At 36.5% G+C, this 14,425-nt stretch overlaps 1 long non-coding RNA gene across 4 annotated transcripts; it reads left to right on the top strand.

The window, feature by feature from the left end:
• Nucleotides 1–795: 795 nt before the first annotated feature.
• On the top strand, nt 796–11,237 carry LOC132671728 (uncharacterized). Of its 4 annotated transcripts, XR_009607233.3 has the most exons (5): nt 796–905; nt 4,571–4,670; nt 7,299–7,346; nt 9,458–9,612; nt 11,049–11,237. It is a non-coding gene; the product is annotated as an uncharacterized LOC132671728 (long non-coding RNA). The 4 variants fall into 4 exon arrangements; XR_009607235.2 differs by lacking the exon at nt 9,458–9,612; XR_009607234.2 differs by lacking the exons at nt 4,571–4,670; nt 9,458–9,612.
• Nucleotides 11,238–14,425: the final 3,188 nt, after the last annotated feature.

Here is a 14,425-nt window from a genome sequence, read left to right as displayed (position 1 = left end):
TTTTATTTGAATTTTGTTGAAGTCATCAATTATTTTAGATTTAAATAAAATCAGAAGCTGAGTAGAACTACCATATGGCAGTTATAGGTGAGCTAACCACAAAGCACTGGCCTATGTTATATCACGTATACTAGGCTTTAGAATCAAAGTATCTTGATCTTTTTAAAAATTTTTTATTTATTTTTTAAAATTTTTTAATATTTATTCATTTTTGAAAGACAGAGAGAGAGTGCAAACAGGGGAGGGCTAGAGAGAGAGGGAGACACAGAATCTGAAGCAGGCTCCAGGCCCAAGCTGTCAGCACAGAGCCTGACGTGGAGCTTGAACTCACGGGCTGCAAGATCATGACCTCAGCTAAAGTCGGACACTTAACCAACTGAGCCACCCAGGCGCCCCAAAGTATCTTGATCTTTTAAATAAACTAAGGCAAATTTCTGCTGGGATGTTCAGTTTTGTAAATTATTTTGCAGAAGTATTTAATGCTTATTTAACCTATTTAATGGATTCCATCATATACCTACAAGGCTAAAGCCTAAAAATTCCTGTGCTGAACTTCAATTACTATTTGAGAGCCATAGACTTGTCATTTGAGTGCTTCTTGGCACTGTATAAACATAGTGTGGTAGTTTTAAAACATGCCCACAAATTCTTTGATGCTCCTCTTTTTAAGAGGTTGAGACTAATTTCCCTCCCTGACTTCTCATTTCTAGTGAGTGGAATATAGTAGAAGGGATGGTTTGTGACCTCTGAGAGTAGATCATAAAAAGCACTATGACCTCGTGTTACTCTTAGATGCTGGATCTGGACCAAGTTGGTTACCATGCTATGAGGAAAGGCCCATGTGGCAAGGAATTTGGCCTCCTGCCGCAAGCCAATTAGGAACTGAGGCCTTCTGCAATAACGAAGTAAGTGAAGCATTTGGAAATGGATCTTCCTTCTACAACCAACCTTCATATAAGCTCCCACTTATATGTGGCTCCCACTAAGTCTGACAGCAACAAAATGAGACATTCTAAGCCAGAACTACCCAGCTAAACCACTCCCAGATTTCTGGACTCCCAATCTGTGAGATAATAATTGTGTATTATCTTAAGCCACTAAATTTTGGATTAATTTTTTACACAGTAATAGATAAGTACTACAAGTATTAACAGATTTAATTGCATATTAAATAACAGTCATGATGAAGGGTTTTGGGTGTGTGCTTTTGTGGTTTGTTTTGTTTTCTGTTTTTTCTTGTTTTTGTTTGCTTGCTGGTTTGCTTTTGTAAAGAAACATTATCTGTCTTGGGGAAGGGAATGCCTAACTTTAAATGTTCGTGGAACAGAAAAATAAGAAGTCGATTATTTGAAGTGATTATTTTGTTTTCTTACTCATAACCCATTCACTTATTTAGTCTCCAACATACATATTGCCATGTTTGCCCTAACCCTTCCAGTTTGTTCCCAGATTGCTATCATGAAGGGCACAACTGGCTGATAAACAGCTATGTTTGGGATGGGGGCAGATGAGACGCAGAAGTGGGGGTAAATCTCAAGTGAGAGAGTTCAAAGGAGATGCAAATAGGAAAGTGGGTGTTGTTCACTGTGTGTTATTTCTTGATTAAACCACGTAAAATTGCTGCTTTTGCAGGTCACAGTTGGTTGAAAACTGGCAATTTCATTTGATATAATATGTACAATATATATTTGGTTTTATATATAATATGTATATATTAAACACCAATCCTTATTGCCTCTATGGCAAAAAAAATTTTTTTTCAGTTAAATAGAGTAGCCAAAACAAAACAAGAAGGAAAAATGAAAGACAAGAAGAGAAAAAGGAAGAGAGGGGGAAGGAAGGAAAAAAGGAAGGAAGGAAGGAAGGAAGGAAGGAAGGAAGGAAGGAAGGAAGGGAGAAAGAAGGAAGGAAGGAGGGAAGGAAAGAAGGAAAGAAAGAAGGAAGGGAGAGAAGGGAGGAGGGAGAAAGACTTTTGGTTAGTTACTTTCATGCAAGTGGTATGATTTGAGGATTCTGCTTGTGTTCTGCCTTTGTCAATCACTACATAACCTTGTGCAAGTCACTGAATCCTCACAATCTCAATTTTCTCATCCATTTCATGGGTGTGATAGCAACACCTACCACAAAGTTTGTTTTGAGGGTCAAATGAAATACTGTATGAAGAGAGCTTTATGAAGTGCTATTCATTCCAAACACACTGTGGATATGGGACTCGGTACTCCAATCCTCAGATCCCGACCAGATACATGGGTTGTGCCTTTTTGTATACTGAAACAATGTTTGGGATCTTTGCAATAAGCAAAATAGATTATATTTTCTAGGTGTTATGAGCTCAGAAGTATCTCCCAAAATCCATATGTTGAAATCTTACCCACCCCATAACTCAGAATGTGACTATACTTGGAGATAGGGCTTTTAAAGAGGTAAATAAATTAAAATGAGATCATGAGGGTAGACCTTAATCCAATATGATTTATGTCCTTGTTAGAAGAGATTAGGAAACAGATACACACAGAACACAGAACATGTGAATACACAGGGAGAAGATGGCCATCAAGCCAAGAAGAGAGGTCTTGGAAGAAACCAATCTTACTAACAGTTTGATCTCAGACTTTTAGCCTCTGGAACTGTGAGAAAATAAATTTATTTTGTTTAAACCACACAGCCTCAGCAAGCTAATACACTAGATAACACCCACCGGGGTGTTAGAGTGGGATCGCATATGCTATTTGAGATTCAATCATCATTTAGCTATATAGATTTAGGACTGGCTGGTATCTGAGTAGCAGTTTTGTTGTATGAAAAGATTATTAGATTTTCTGAAGGGGTTTTTTAAGAACTATAACCAGTTGTATAATCTTAAAAAAAATTTCTATATAGCTATAGAAAAGTTGAAAGAATTATTCAAATGTAAGTTATTTTGGAAGTTTTTTTCCCCTCACTAGGGAAATTTTAAAATTTTTTCACAAGGAAAGTAATATACACAGAAAAAAACTACTTTATTTGAATATGGCTTAACTGTGGCAAATTTAAATTCTAGAGTGATTTTCCTTGTGGGTGCAAATGGAATGCTAATTAATGTTAATATTTAGTCTTGCAGAAACATAATTAGAGAGGTAAATCTGTTACATTTTTCTCTCAAACCAAATAATGCACCCCATTAGAAATATTTAAGGACAATCAGAAATTTGGCTTCACTTTGCTACATCTACTCATTATTAGTGCAAAACATTGAGAGGGGACTAGACATTATTGCTACTTTTGTAATATTATTGAGTTCTTAAGGTATATGAATATCACTGGAAAAATCCATATAATATTTTCAAGGAAAAATTAATATAATTGTGTTGCACCAATGTATTTTGTTGTTGCCAGAGATCCCTACAATGTTATTCTACATTTTATTACCATCTTATATATTGTTTTAATACCTTATTCCATATTAATTGATTTACATTATTGTCCCTCTGTGCCTCAAGCAGTGCATAAATATAAACTCACCCTCCTTAAAATAATAACTGCATTGACTATTGATTACAGCTTCTATTGAAAACTTCACAAAAATATTAAAATCTTCCATAACACAATAGCCTTGTGTGCCCTAGGGTACTGTCATAATGTATTGTGTTTAATTTCAGGGAATGTTTGAGTAAATTGTCTTTTCATCAACCCATAGTAACTTAGCTGGTAGTTATATATGCTGCATTTTCTCTTTTTTTTAGTTTATTTATTTATTTTGAGAGAGAGAGAGAGAGAGAGACAGAGGGAGAGAGCGAGCAAGGGAGGGACAGAGAGAGGGAGAGAGAGAATCCCAAGCAGACTCTACACTGTCAGCGCAGACCCCAATGCAGGCCTCAAACTCATGAATGGTGACATCATGACCTGAGCTGAAATCAAGAGTTGGATGCTTAACCAGCTGAGCCACCCAGGTGCCCCTATTCTGTATCTTTTTAGAGAGAGAGAGAGAGAGAAAACATTAACATACAAAAAGTTTCTTCTTTGTCAAGCTCTAATCTTGATTTTGTTTTAAGGTATGTTTATTTTTGAGAGAGAGAGACAGAGTGCAAGCAGGGGAGGGGCAGAGAAAGAGGGAGACACAGAATCTGACACAGGGTCCAGGCTCTGAGTTGTCAGCACAGAGTCTAACGCAGGGCTCAAACTCACAAACTACGAGATCAAGACCTGAACTGAAGTCGGTTGCTTAACCGACTGAGCCACTCAGGTGCCCCTCTTTCTCCTCTTCTTGTGTGCTCCATCACTGTCTCATTTCTAACCATACCATGGTGGTATGTCACCTTGATTTGAGATGCTTAAAAGTTTTATGACTTTTCTTACATTTTTATGATGGGTTTCATACAGAAACTCTCTGAGAAGATCTGCTTTCCACCAACATTTTAATTCATACCTAACCAGTAATGGGTCTTATGAAGCAGTAACTGTCTTTCTCCCTTATGCTCTGAGTGCATGCTGTGATGTTCACCTCTGGCTGAGATGCAATCCATATATTATCTATGTAGCTACACTCTCTCTGGCAAGTAAATGAAGGATTTTATTTTCCACCTTTTAACAGGAAAACCAATTCTTCATTAGGAATTGAGCTGAAAACATTTCCTTGTTGCTGATGTTTAGTTAAGTAAGGTGTTGTAGAGAAATTTTATGACCACTCTTATGTAAGTTTCATTTTCCTAATATTCTAAAATCTTTTCAATGAAGTATGTTCCATTGTCTTTTATTATCTAGTATTGTTGTTGAAAAACAAGTGTAACCCCACTTCTCACTTCTCTGTAGGTAGTTGATTTTATTCTTTTAAGTTTTTAGAATCTTCTCATTATTCCTGATTTGAAAAAAATTAGAATTATATGCCTAAGTGTGGGTCTTTTTAATTTATACTGCTTGACACTTAAAAAAATTTAATGTTTATTTATTTATTTTTTTAGAGAGCGAGAGCAAGAGGGAGAAAGTATGGGGGAGGGGCAGAGAGAGAGAGGGGGAGAAAGAGAATCTCAAGCAGGCTCCAGCCTCCACACTGTCAGCGCAAAGCCCAATGTAGAGCTTGATCCCACAACCTGTGAGATCATGATCTGAGCCAAAATCAAGAGCTGGATGCATAACTGACTGAGTCACCCAGACACCCTTGCTTGATACTTTTAATCTTAAAATTTGTGGTTTTTCTTAACTGCGGTAAATACTCATATTATTTATTTGATTAATGTCTCCCATGTCTTTCACTGAAAATACTTTTAATGTGTATTTAACCTCTTTATTTGATTTTCCATGTCTCATCACTCTCTTTTGTATTTTTTATATTTTGAGGTCTACATTCTTGGAGATATTCTTCTATCTCATTCAGTATCCTTGTACTTTAGAAACATCATACCGTAACAAGGAGGTGTATAAGTTATTATACCCCTTTTTGTCCTCATATACATTGAAAATTAGATATTGTAACTTTCACAAGTAACATCAATTTGTCATCACTAAATTTTAAGTAATTGCTTACCACAATTATATAATCTCACAGTTAGAATGGGCCAAGATCCAATATCAGGGCAGTAAAATAATCTAGAATTTAATGAATGATTGCTAAGCACATGTAAGTAGGCTAATTTAAAATGTTAGAAACTTACGATGAAATATGGACAATTTAAATTCACAATTGAGGTCATAAAAAGCAGAACTGAAGCTATAGAAAGGCAGTTCAGTGACTGAGAGAAAAATTTCCTTGTTCTTCTAGAATACAGAAATAAAAAAAGGTTAGAAATATGTATGTGGAATAGAAAATGGAGATGTACAATACACATCACTGTAGATTTTTTTTTTCAAAGGAGAAGTAGATTCAAGTCGAGGCCCCAGATTTCTTATTGGATGTAGTTCTTCCCAGGAGCTGGTATGGAAATAAGGCCAATGCCACTACTTCTTGGAAAAAGGTCCAGCCAGCCATTACCATGTATGTTTCCTTTCATTGTGAACTTACAGGTTGTTTTTCCAAAGTCACAGCTGGTTAAATGAGGTGGGCTCTGGGATTGCTTGTGACTGCCCAGTAGAGGAAAGCCTAGGGAGAGCAGTCTTGGACAGTACACTCTAGATGTTGAAGTCAGTATGTTTTTCTTTTCTCTCTGATGTGTGTGGATTTCTGGATTTCTTTTTCCTTGCTGTTGGGATGGTGAGATGCAAGAACTTGGGGAAGACAGAGGAGGCCATTGACTTGTTGGGTCCCTACACTATCATAGGGAAAACATTTAATTCTTTGAAGAACTAGAACTATATAGGAATAGAGGCCTAAATTTAAGACAATAGTAGAGTGTTTCTTTGCCAATATTGTTTCCCCTGAACACTCCATCTCTCCTTCATGAAATTGGTAAGGGTGTAGTCACTGTTTATTTAGGATCCTGGTTCCTTTAAGGACTCTTTCTCTCTTAATTAATAACTATCATTTACTTTTTACATACTATTTAATACAGAATGGATAAAGCAGACCATACTGCCATACAAACAGGGGTTGATATTAGATTGGTTAAGTGCTCACTCAAGAGACCAAGTTTCTCTGGAAATAGGGCAGACCTTTCAGACACTTTTCATTAAAATGGTAGATCAGATTCTATAAATATGGAATTTGGGGCTTTTGAATTTGTGATTACTTCATTTTGTTTTTCCTTCATCTTTAAGAAGAAACCACATTCCTTAGGTAGCAAAGTTTTATTCTTCTTTATCTGCTTATTTGGAAATTCATAAATTCTATTACTTCTTCCCTCTGGATCTCTGGTATGCACAGCCACCAGCAGGGGTTATTTAATGTCCACCAACAACCCTAAATAGGGAAATAAGGCAGAATGTCTTCTTAGGTGTCCCTCATCCAAGCCTCACCGATCACAAGTGGTTGGCTCTTTTGCTCTTATAAATTCCATAAATGAGGATTATCAAATATTTAAACCAGAGCCAATCTGAGAGCATAAGGAAGGTATGCATCAGAGAAATGATGAATAAGCTACATTGTCTGGAAAGAAAGTATGACTATGATGTCTTGTTTGGCCCCAAAGAAGGCTTAGAAATTGGTGAATTAATATGGGAAGGAATCTGAAACAAGATAAAAAAGAAAAATCCTAAGACAGCCCAGTGTAGTGCCATCTACTTCTGCTTGACACTAACCCCCTTCCCCTAAAAATTTGGAACAGAAAGCTTATTATTACATCTATTTTATAAGTTAAGGGAATGAATCTTAGAGTAACTTGCCTAACGTCACACATGTAGTATCGGAGTTGGTATCGTTAATAACAAGGCCCATGTACTTTTTTCTCTAGCCTGACATCTCCCAATTAAAATGCAATGTGATATGTGTCGGGATTCAGGTAAGTTTAGGGGAGTATGGTTTTAAGTAGACCGAGGAGGGTAAGTTATGAAACAGCTACCAAGGTCAGTGGCCTATAAATTAATTAAACACTCAAAACATATTTGTGCTTCCTAGAGTAGTGATTGCCTCAGACACACTAGCTAGAAGTGATGTGTGTAATTGAAAGAGGCTTTGTGGTATGATATTCAGCAAAGAAAATCATGCAATCAAGAGACTCTTAATTCCCCATTTTAGCGAGTTACACAGAGATACACGCTTCTGATGCAATGTTTCCATCCATGGAATTACAGGAAATTAAGGAGGAGGAAAAGGATATAAAGTGGCTGCAGCGCAGGATGACACAGCATAACTCTCACGCATGAAAAAAAAAGTGCCTTTTGGATAAATAAAGTATCTGGCCTTTATGCACTTTAAGGTATATGTGCATATAAGTATATGCACTTTAAGGTTTGTTCGGTTTTGTTTTTAATCAAATGCTCCCAGATCCAGCAGGAAATTGTAGAAGGGACAATGCGAGCCCAGCTGCTGCCTCTGGAGAGCAAAGACTGATGTCGCCTGCAGCTGGGATACCTCATAGCTGATAGGTCAAGATTGCAAACGGATAAATTCTGTCCTGATCCCACTCCCACAGGATTTCAATTCATTGAGCTTTTAGTTTGTTACTGACCCAAATAAAATGTGCGAGACTCTCTTATTTTTTTTTCCTTTGCTTTTTTATTTCCCTGTCCTTCTTTGGTTTCTGTGAATCATGTATTCACGGGGAAGCTGGATGATATGAAATTCACACACACCGACATGTAATTCTTTCGTTCCACAACAACCTAATACATAAAGGTTTACTTCATCTTCCTATTGGGGTCACCCATCTGGCTATCCCGGAGAGAGAAAAGCAGTTTGAACAAAAAGACTCTTTTTGGTCTGAGCAAATCCACACCATCAAGAGAAAGCAGGCAGGATTAGATGTAACTGACAATGCAGCCTCCCCGTTTCATCTTTCCCCCACTTCTCAGTAAGCCAATTCATCCATCCAGGTGTGGACCGCTGACGTGAATCCTCACTGATCTATAGCTCTTTTCTAGTACATAACAAGAAGGTGTTTATAAATTCGTTTCCTTCCTTGAGACACAAACACTGTCAGCTATTGTCTGCTGTCCTTGATTGTGGAGAGTCTTCCTCCCCTTTAATTTGCCACCCATTGTGCTTGTTTAGCTCCTTAGTTTAGTTTTCTCTTTATCAGATTCTGTTATGTTTCCACAACTCCCACTTCATCTCCCATTTCCTTTTAAACAAATACCTAAGTGAAAATAACCATCTTTGTTTCTGTAGAATATAATGGATACATTCATAGGACTAAATAATAGATGAGCACAAGATCTCTAGTTTAGAAGTCTCTTTAAGAATGATCTATACCATAAGCACAGTCCATAAGAATGCTTTTTATAAATATTGGTTGAAAGAAATAAATGAAGCAGATAAAAACTCAGTTTTTATTATTCCTTTCTGTCAATCAGTCCTCTCTGTCTTCCAAATTTAACCCCTTCCAAATACTATTCAGGCAAAACCTACACAGCTGTTCCTTTTTTTACTTGGCATCCCTTGATATCCAACTTAGTGGAGAAAGGACATTAATATTTATCAAGCCCTTACCAATGTCAGACACCATATTAAGTAGATTTTTGCATGCTATATGTAAATCTTCATAAAGATTCTCTTTCCAAAGATGACTCAGAATGGTTAAGGTAAGATTTCTTCACTCAAAATGTAGAAAAGTCACGAATTTATTGCTTCAACCAGAACAACAAAAAGGATGAACTATAAAATTTATATCATTTTTTAACAACCAAAAGGGAGGTAAAGTACACAAAAAAATTAATGGAACTAAATTTCAGAACTTCATAAGCTCCTCCTAAGAGAGAAGAAATTGCCTATTATGTTCATCTCAGGAAACACAATGGGAGATGTTAAGTCCAACATAGTGTGATTTACAGGGTAAGGAGAAAATAGCCAAACTTCTAAAGGCCACATATAGTTTGGCATAGCAGATTAGAACCTTGAGGAGCTCCAGATACAGAGAGAGTCTGTACTCATCTGTCAATTCTTTCTCATGAGATCTTCACCAGTATACAGGGCAAAGGCTGAAAAAAGTAACAGCAGGGTCTAAAGAAATCCCACCAAGTTCATGGAGCCTTCACTGAAAGCATAGCAGAGCTCACTAAAGGCTGAAGAACAGAAGGAGGACAGAGAGATCTCTGGACTACTAAAAGGTGGGGTAGAGTGCAGAGAAAGCCTTTTGGTGACTTAAAAACATGACTGTCAAGCCCTAAGACATCTCAAGATTTTTATTGGTGCTTAAATCCCAAGTACTACTTGAGGGAGAATTCTAATTGGGTCATCAAATTATTTGGAACCAATGGTGGCTTGTAATTTACCCAAAGTGTAACCTGTCCCAGAACTCAGTTCAATCATGGATTACAGGAAGGAGCATACCCTTCAATTGGGGTAAATATCATTTATTCAGTCTCTACTATTGTTAGCTTATTGTACCAATATCTCAAATATAAATTACAAGACATGCAAAGAAGCACAAAAAGGTGAACCATTCTCAAAACAAAGAATGGTCAATAGAAGCAGACCCAAAGATATTCCAGAGATTAGAAACAACAGACAACAACTTTAAAATAACTACTATAAATATGTTCATGTGTTAAGTGGAAAAGGTGAACAATAAGCATGAATACATAGAGAATTTTAGCAAAAAAAATTAACAATGCAAAATAATAAATGAAAATTCTACAACTGAAAAATACAATATTGAAAATGAAAATCATTTCATGGGCTTAAGAGCAGAAAGGACAATTCAAAAGAAAAAAAACACAGTGAACTACAAAAATCATAGTTTCTACCTCTGTCAGAAAGTTAAGGTACAGGGCCACCTGGGTCGCTCAGTCGGTTAAGTGTCCGACTTCGGCTCAGGTCATGATCTCGCGGTCTGTGGGTTCGAGCCCCGCGTCGGGCTCTGTGCTGACAGCTCAGAGCCTGGAGCCTGTTTCAGATTCTGTGTCTCCCTCTTTCTCTGACCCTCCCCTGTTCATGCTCTCTCTCTCTCTGTCTCAAAAATAAATAAATGTTAAAAAAAAATTAAAAAAAAGAAAGTTAAGGTACAAAAAATTAAATGAACTACATTTCAACACTCCATAAACTCTTCCTAGTAGAGAAGGAATGTTCTGCTCTTCCCACCACTCTATAGGCAAAAAGTAAAACAGAATGGTTAGGGTGTTTCCCAGAGGTTAGAGTTATTAAATAGAAACTCTGAGATTTTTATTTAGGTCATCCCGACACCAAAGCATAGGCCTTTTCTATTATAAAGCTCTGTATCTCAAATTATACTTGCTTTTCTTATTATAGTGCTTTTATTCAGTTGCTCCCTACCAGATGTCTCCTAATCCAGATCACAAAACGCCTATGTGTCCTCTAAATCAGTTCCATTTTCTGTAATCCCAAATTGAGGTATCTGCATACAAAAAATTGCTACCATTATCAAAACTAAATGAGGTCTACACTAAATCCCAATTTAGATGGAATTGTTGATAGATACATATATAGATATAGACACAGACGTTATTTAGAGCCTTAAAGTGATACTTGAGCTGGATTTCCAACTAGTCTTTTTAATCATAGGCCCTTTCATTTTCCCTCCTAGACTCCAACACTTACTATTCTCTTGGACCTCTTTGATGTGATGGAAGAGGAGTCTCAAAATCAAATGTCTTCTGTGGCCAGGAAGATGAACTAAATGTACTAAGCAAAATCATCTGAATAATCAGGCAATAGAGAGAATGAAAAATGCAAAAATGCAAAGAGCTATAAAGTGATACCATGCCAAAATGTATTCACATTCAAATGTATTTTTAACCGTCTCTGGATCAAGTTTTCAGCCAGATCTGTTCCTTACATTAACAGTTTGGTTTACAGAATAGAGCACGGTGGTTAAAATCTACTGTGACAGTCAAAACAGACTCCAAGCTCCAGCTCTGCCACTTGCTGACTTTAGTAACACAGGCCTTGTCATACGTGGATTAATGTGAGCCTTAGACCCCTTTCTAATCAGAGGGTAATAATAGCAGCACTTCTGCATAGGTCATAATAAAGACCAAATAACTGGGTAACCTGTGTAAATTGATTTGAACAATGCCTGATGCACAGTGATTTCTCAATAAATATTAGCTATTATTAGTATTAATGAATCTTAACTAAGTTTTCCAAAGAGGACTTACAATTTAGTGTTCAAATTTATTCTTAATAGGATCTAGAAAGGTTTATTTCAAATTAAATGTTTACTGGGATATTAGTATTACAATCTATGCTTGCAGTTAATCATACAAGGATAATATATGTGATCATGTATTAAGTACAATGTATTATACGTTAGCAATAGTAACTTCCTGATGACTGATGGCTAGTCCGTTATTCCATAATGGCATCTATTTATTTTCCATCATATTCACAGAGTGCCTGTGATTTCTTTATTTTCAGAATTACTTTCCCTTCAAAGTGTGCTGCTCTGGATATATTTCCCTGGAAAGTCATTTTAAAAATATTTGATGATTCTGCAGACCCCTCTTTATTAAAAAAAACTATAAATATTCAACTCTGAATGTAAATAAACATTTAAATGCAATGATGGCAAAGTTTCTTCTGGAAGTGACCGTTGAAATGAAAATGACGCAGGATTATGGTTCATTTTATATGTTATTTTATCTATTTGCCATGTTAATAAATTTCTGTTGACAGGATAAACCTGTTGGCTGCTGTTTCTCTTGCTAACAGCCTATTTATATGCACCATATAAATGTTTTATGGGTAGATTTCCCATCATAATTTGACTTAGAGGAAAATAAAGATATTACATTGCTGAAGGACATCTTCTATGGTCACAGTCTCTTGATGACTTTTAAAAGAAGGAATTTAATTTCTCAAAACATCATAAAATGGTATTTCTTTCCCTGAAATATCTGTTAATCATTTGTACAGCAATTTCTCTATGCAAACCTTTCATATGAATATTTTATATAGCCTCATCATAATATTAATATGATATTATTAATTTATAATATTAATTTATTCAATAAATATTTATTAATGAACCACTCTATGCCAGACCCTGAGGATACAATGGTAAACAACACTGTCATGGTCTCTGACTGTGAAGTGTGCTATCTAATGGGGAAGGCATTCATTAAAAAAAAAAAAGAATTACGCCAAATATGATTTAATTATTTTCAATTATAATAAATATTACAAAGCAAAAGCAATTTTCATTCATTGCATTTATTCATTTACCAAACACATATTGAAAACCATGTTATATCATCAGGAAACATGCTGGGTGGAAAAAAAAAAAAAGATGAATATCACAGTCCCTCTATCAAGAAGTCTAACTTAGTCTAGAAGAGATAAATATATACACAGTAAAAGATGATAAAGGACATAATAGAGACTTACAGGTAGTAACACAGAGACATAGAGGAGAGACTGAGACTCTGACTGGGCAGGTATAGTGTAGGCTTTCCACAGGAGGCAATGTTTTAGGTGGGTTTGGACAAATAAACAGAATATAGCAAAAGACAAGGTGTGAAAAGAGAATCCAGGTAGAGGATTCTTTCTTGCTTGCTTGCTTGCTTGCTTGCTTTCTTTCTTTCTTTCTTTCTTTCTTTCTTTCTCTCTCTCTCTCTTTCTTTCTTTTGTAAAAAGGGCATTGATGTAAAAAGAATCATGTATTTGTAAAAAGCTTATTGATCCCATCACTTAACATATGTAAAAACTGTTGTATGAAATGCAGACGTGAAAATAAGTGTTCCTCGCTCTTTTGGATTTTTAAAACCTAGAAGTTACAAGAAAAAAATACAAATAAGTAAATGGTATAAAATGTCTGATCATTGTACTAGAATTCCACGCCAAATCTATAATGTGATTTCAAACACTGAGTGATATTTTTTAATCTGGGGAAATTAACATATTAAAAATCATTAAAACAATGTGAGGAAAAGAGCAAGAGGGGAGACAGACCTAGTTAAATATTTAAAAATAAGTACTTAACACTTCTGTAATTTAACTGGTTTGGAATTAGTGAATGAATAAACAACCACAGGTCCATGAATATATGTAAATTTAGCAATGGAAGAAATTGTACATCCACTCAGTGGAAGAAAGTGATTTTTTTAACAAAGGATGCTAGGAAAAAAATAAACATCTTTAGATTCTTCCACCATAATTATTCTTCCCTTCCTTCTGAACTTCCCAAGAACTCTGCTCAAGGCAACTCCTCTCCACCATCAGTGGGTTGGGCAGGAAGAACTGGGTTTAGCTCTGCCCATTTCTCTCTCCCTCCCTGCCCAGGACTGGCTTGTCTGCAGAGAGCATGCCTCTGGTCTACACTCAATACACAGTGAACTTGTACTAAACACTATGTCCCTCCAGCAGGCATATGCTGTCTGGCGAGGCTTTCTGGGATAAGGTTTTCTGATTTGAGGCAATGTGGGAAGGTGGTGTGGTGTTCAGTGGTAGAAAACCCACTGTGGTCTCATAAATAAGCAGTGTTTTGGTACATGGGCCAAATCTCTGAAAGATCAACAAGGCTTGGCATTTAGCTTTAAAAAGAAAAAAAGGCAGACTTCTAGTCTAGTTAGAGTGGGTGTCTTCAAGCTTTGCTGTTGCTTGACTAAGTGTAGACTATTTGGGTTTCTGACCCTAGTAGGTGGTGCTGGTATGTAGCTCACTATATTCTTTACAGGTGTACCCATGGCTGTTAATGGCGACAGCCTGAGCCAATAGCTTTAAGACATAAACATTAAGCACCTGAGCCGTGCAGGCTTCTGACCTTGGTGCCTTTAGAGGTTACCCCAGAGGTAAGTGGCCTTAACCAAACAGAAGGAAGGCTTCACAGGCCTTGGATGTTGCAGCTTGATTCTGAGATACGTGGGGACAGCTTGGCCTGGCGTTGCAGGGTAGGCTGATTTGGGATTCAACTGTTTTCATGGATTGATAGGCAGCATAATATTTGCTACTTTTAACTGCAAA

The sequence above is a fragment of the Panthera onca genome, chromosome C1, assembly GCF_046562875.1.
Source record: "Panthera onca isolate mPanOnc1 chromosome C1, mPanOnc1 haplotype 2, whole genome shotgun sequence".
Lineage (NCBI taxonomy): Eukaryota > Metazoa > Chordata > Mammalia > Carnivora > Felidae > Panthera > Panthera onca.
Note: the sequence above shows the minus strand (reverse complement) of the source record. Positions and strands in the feature narration are given on the sequence as shown.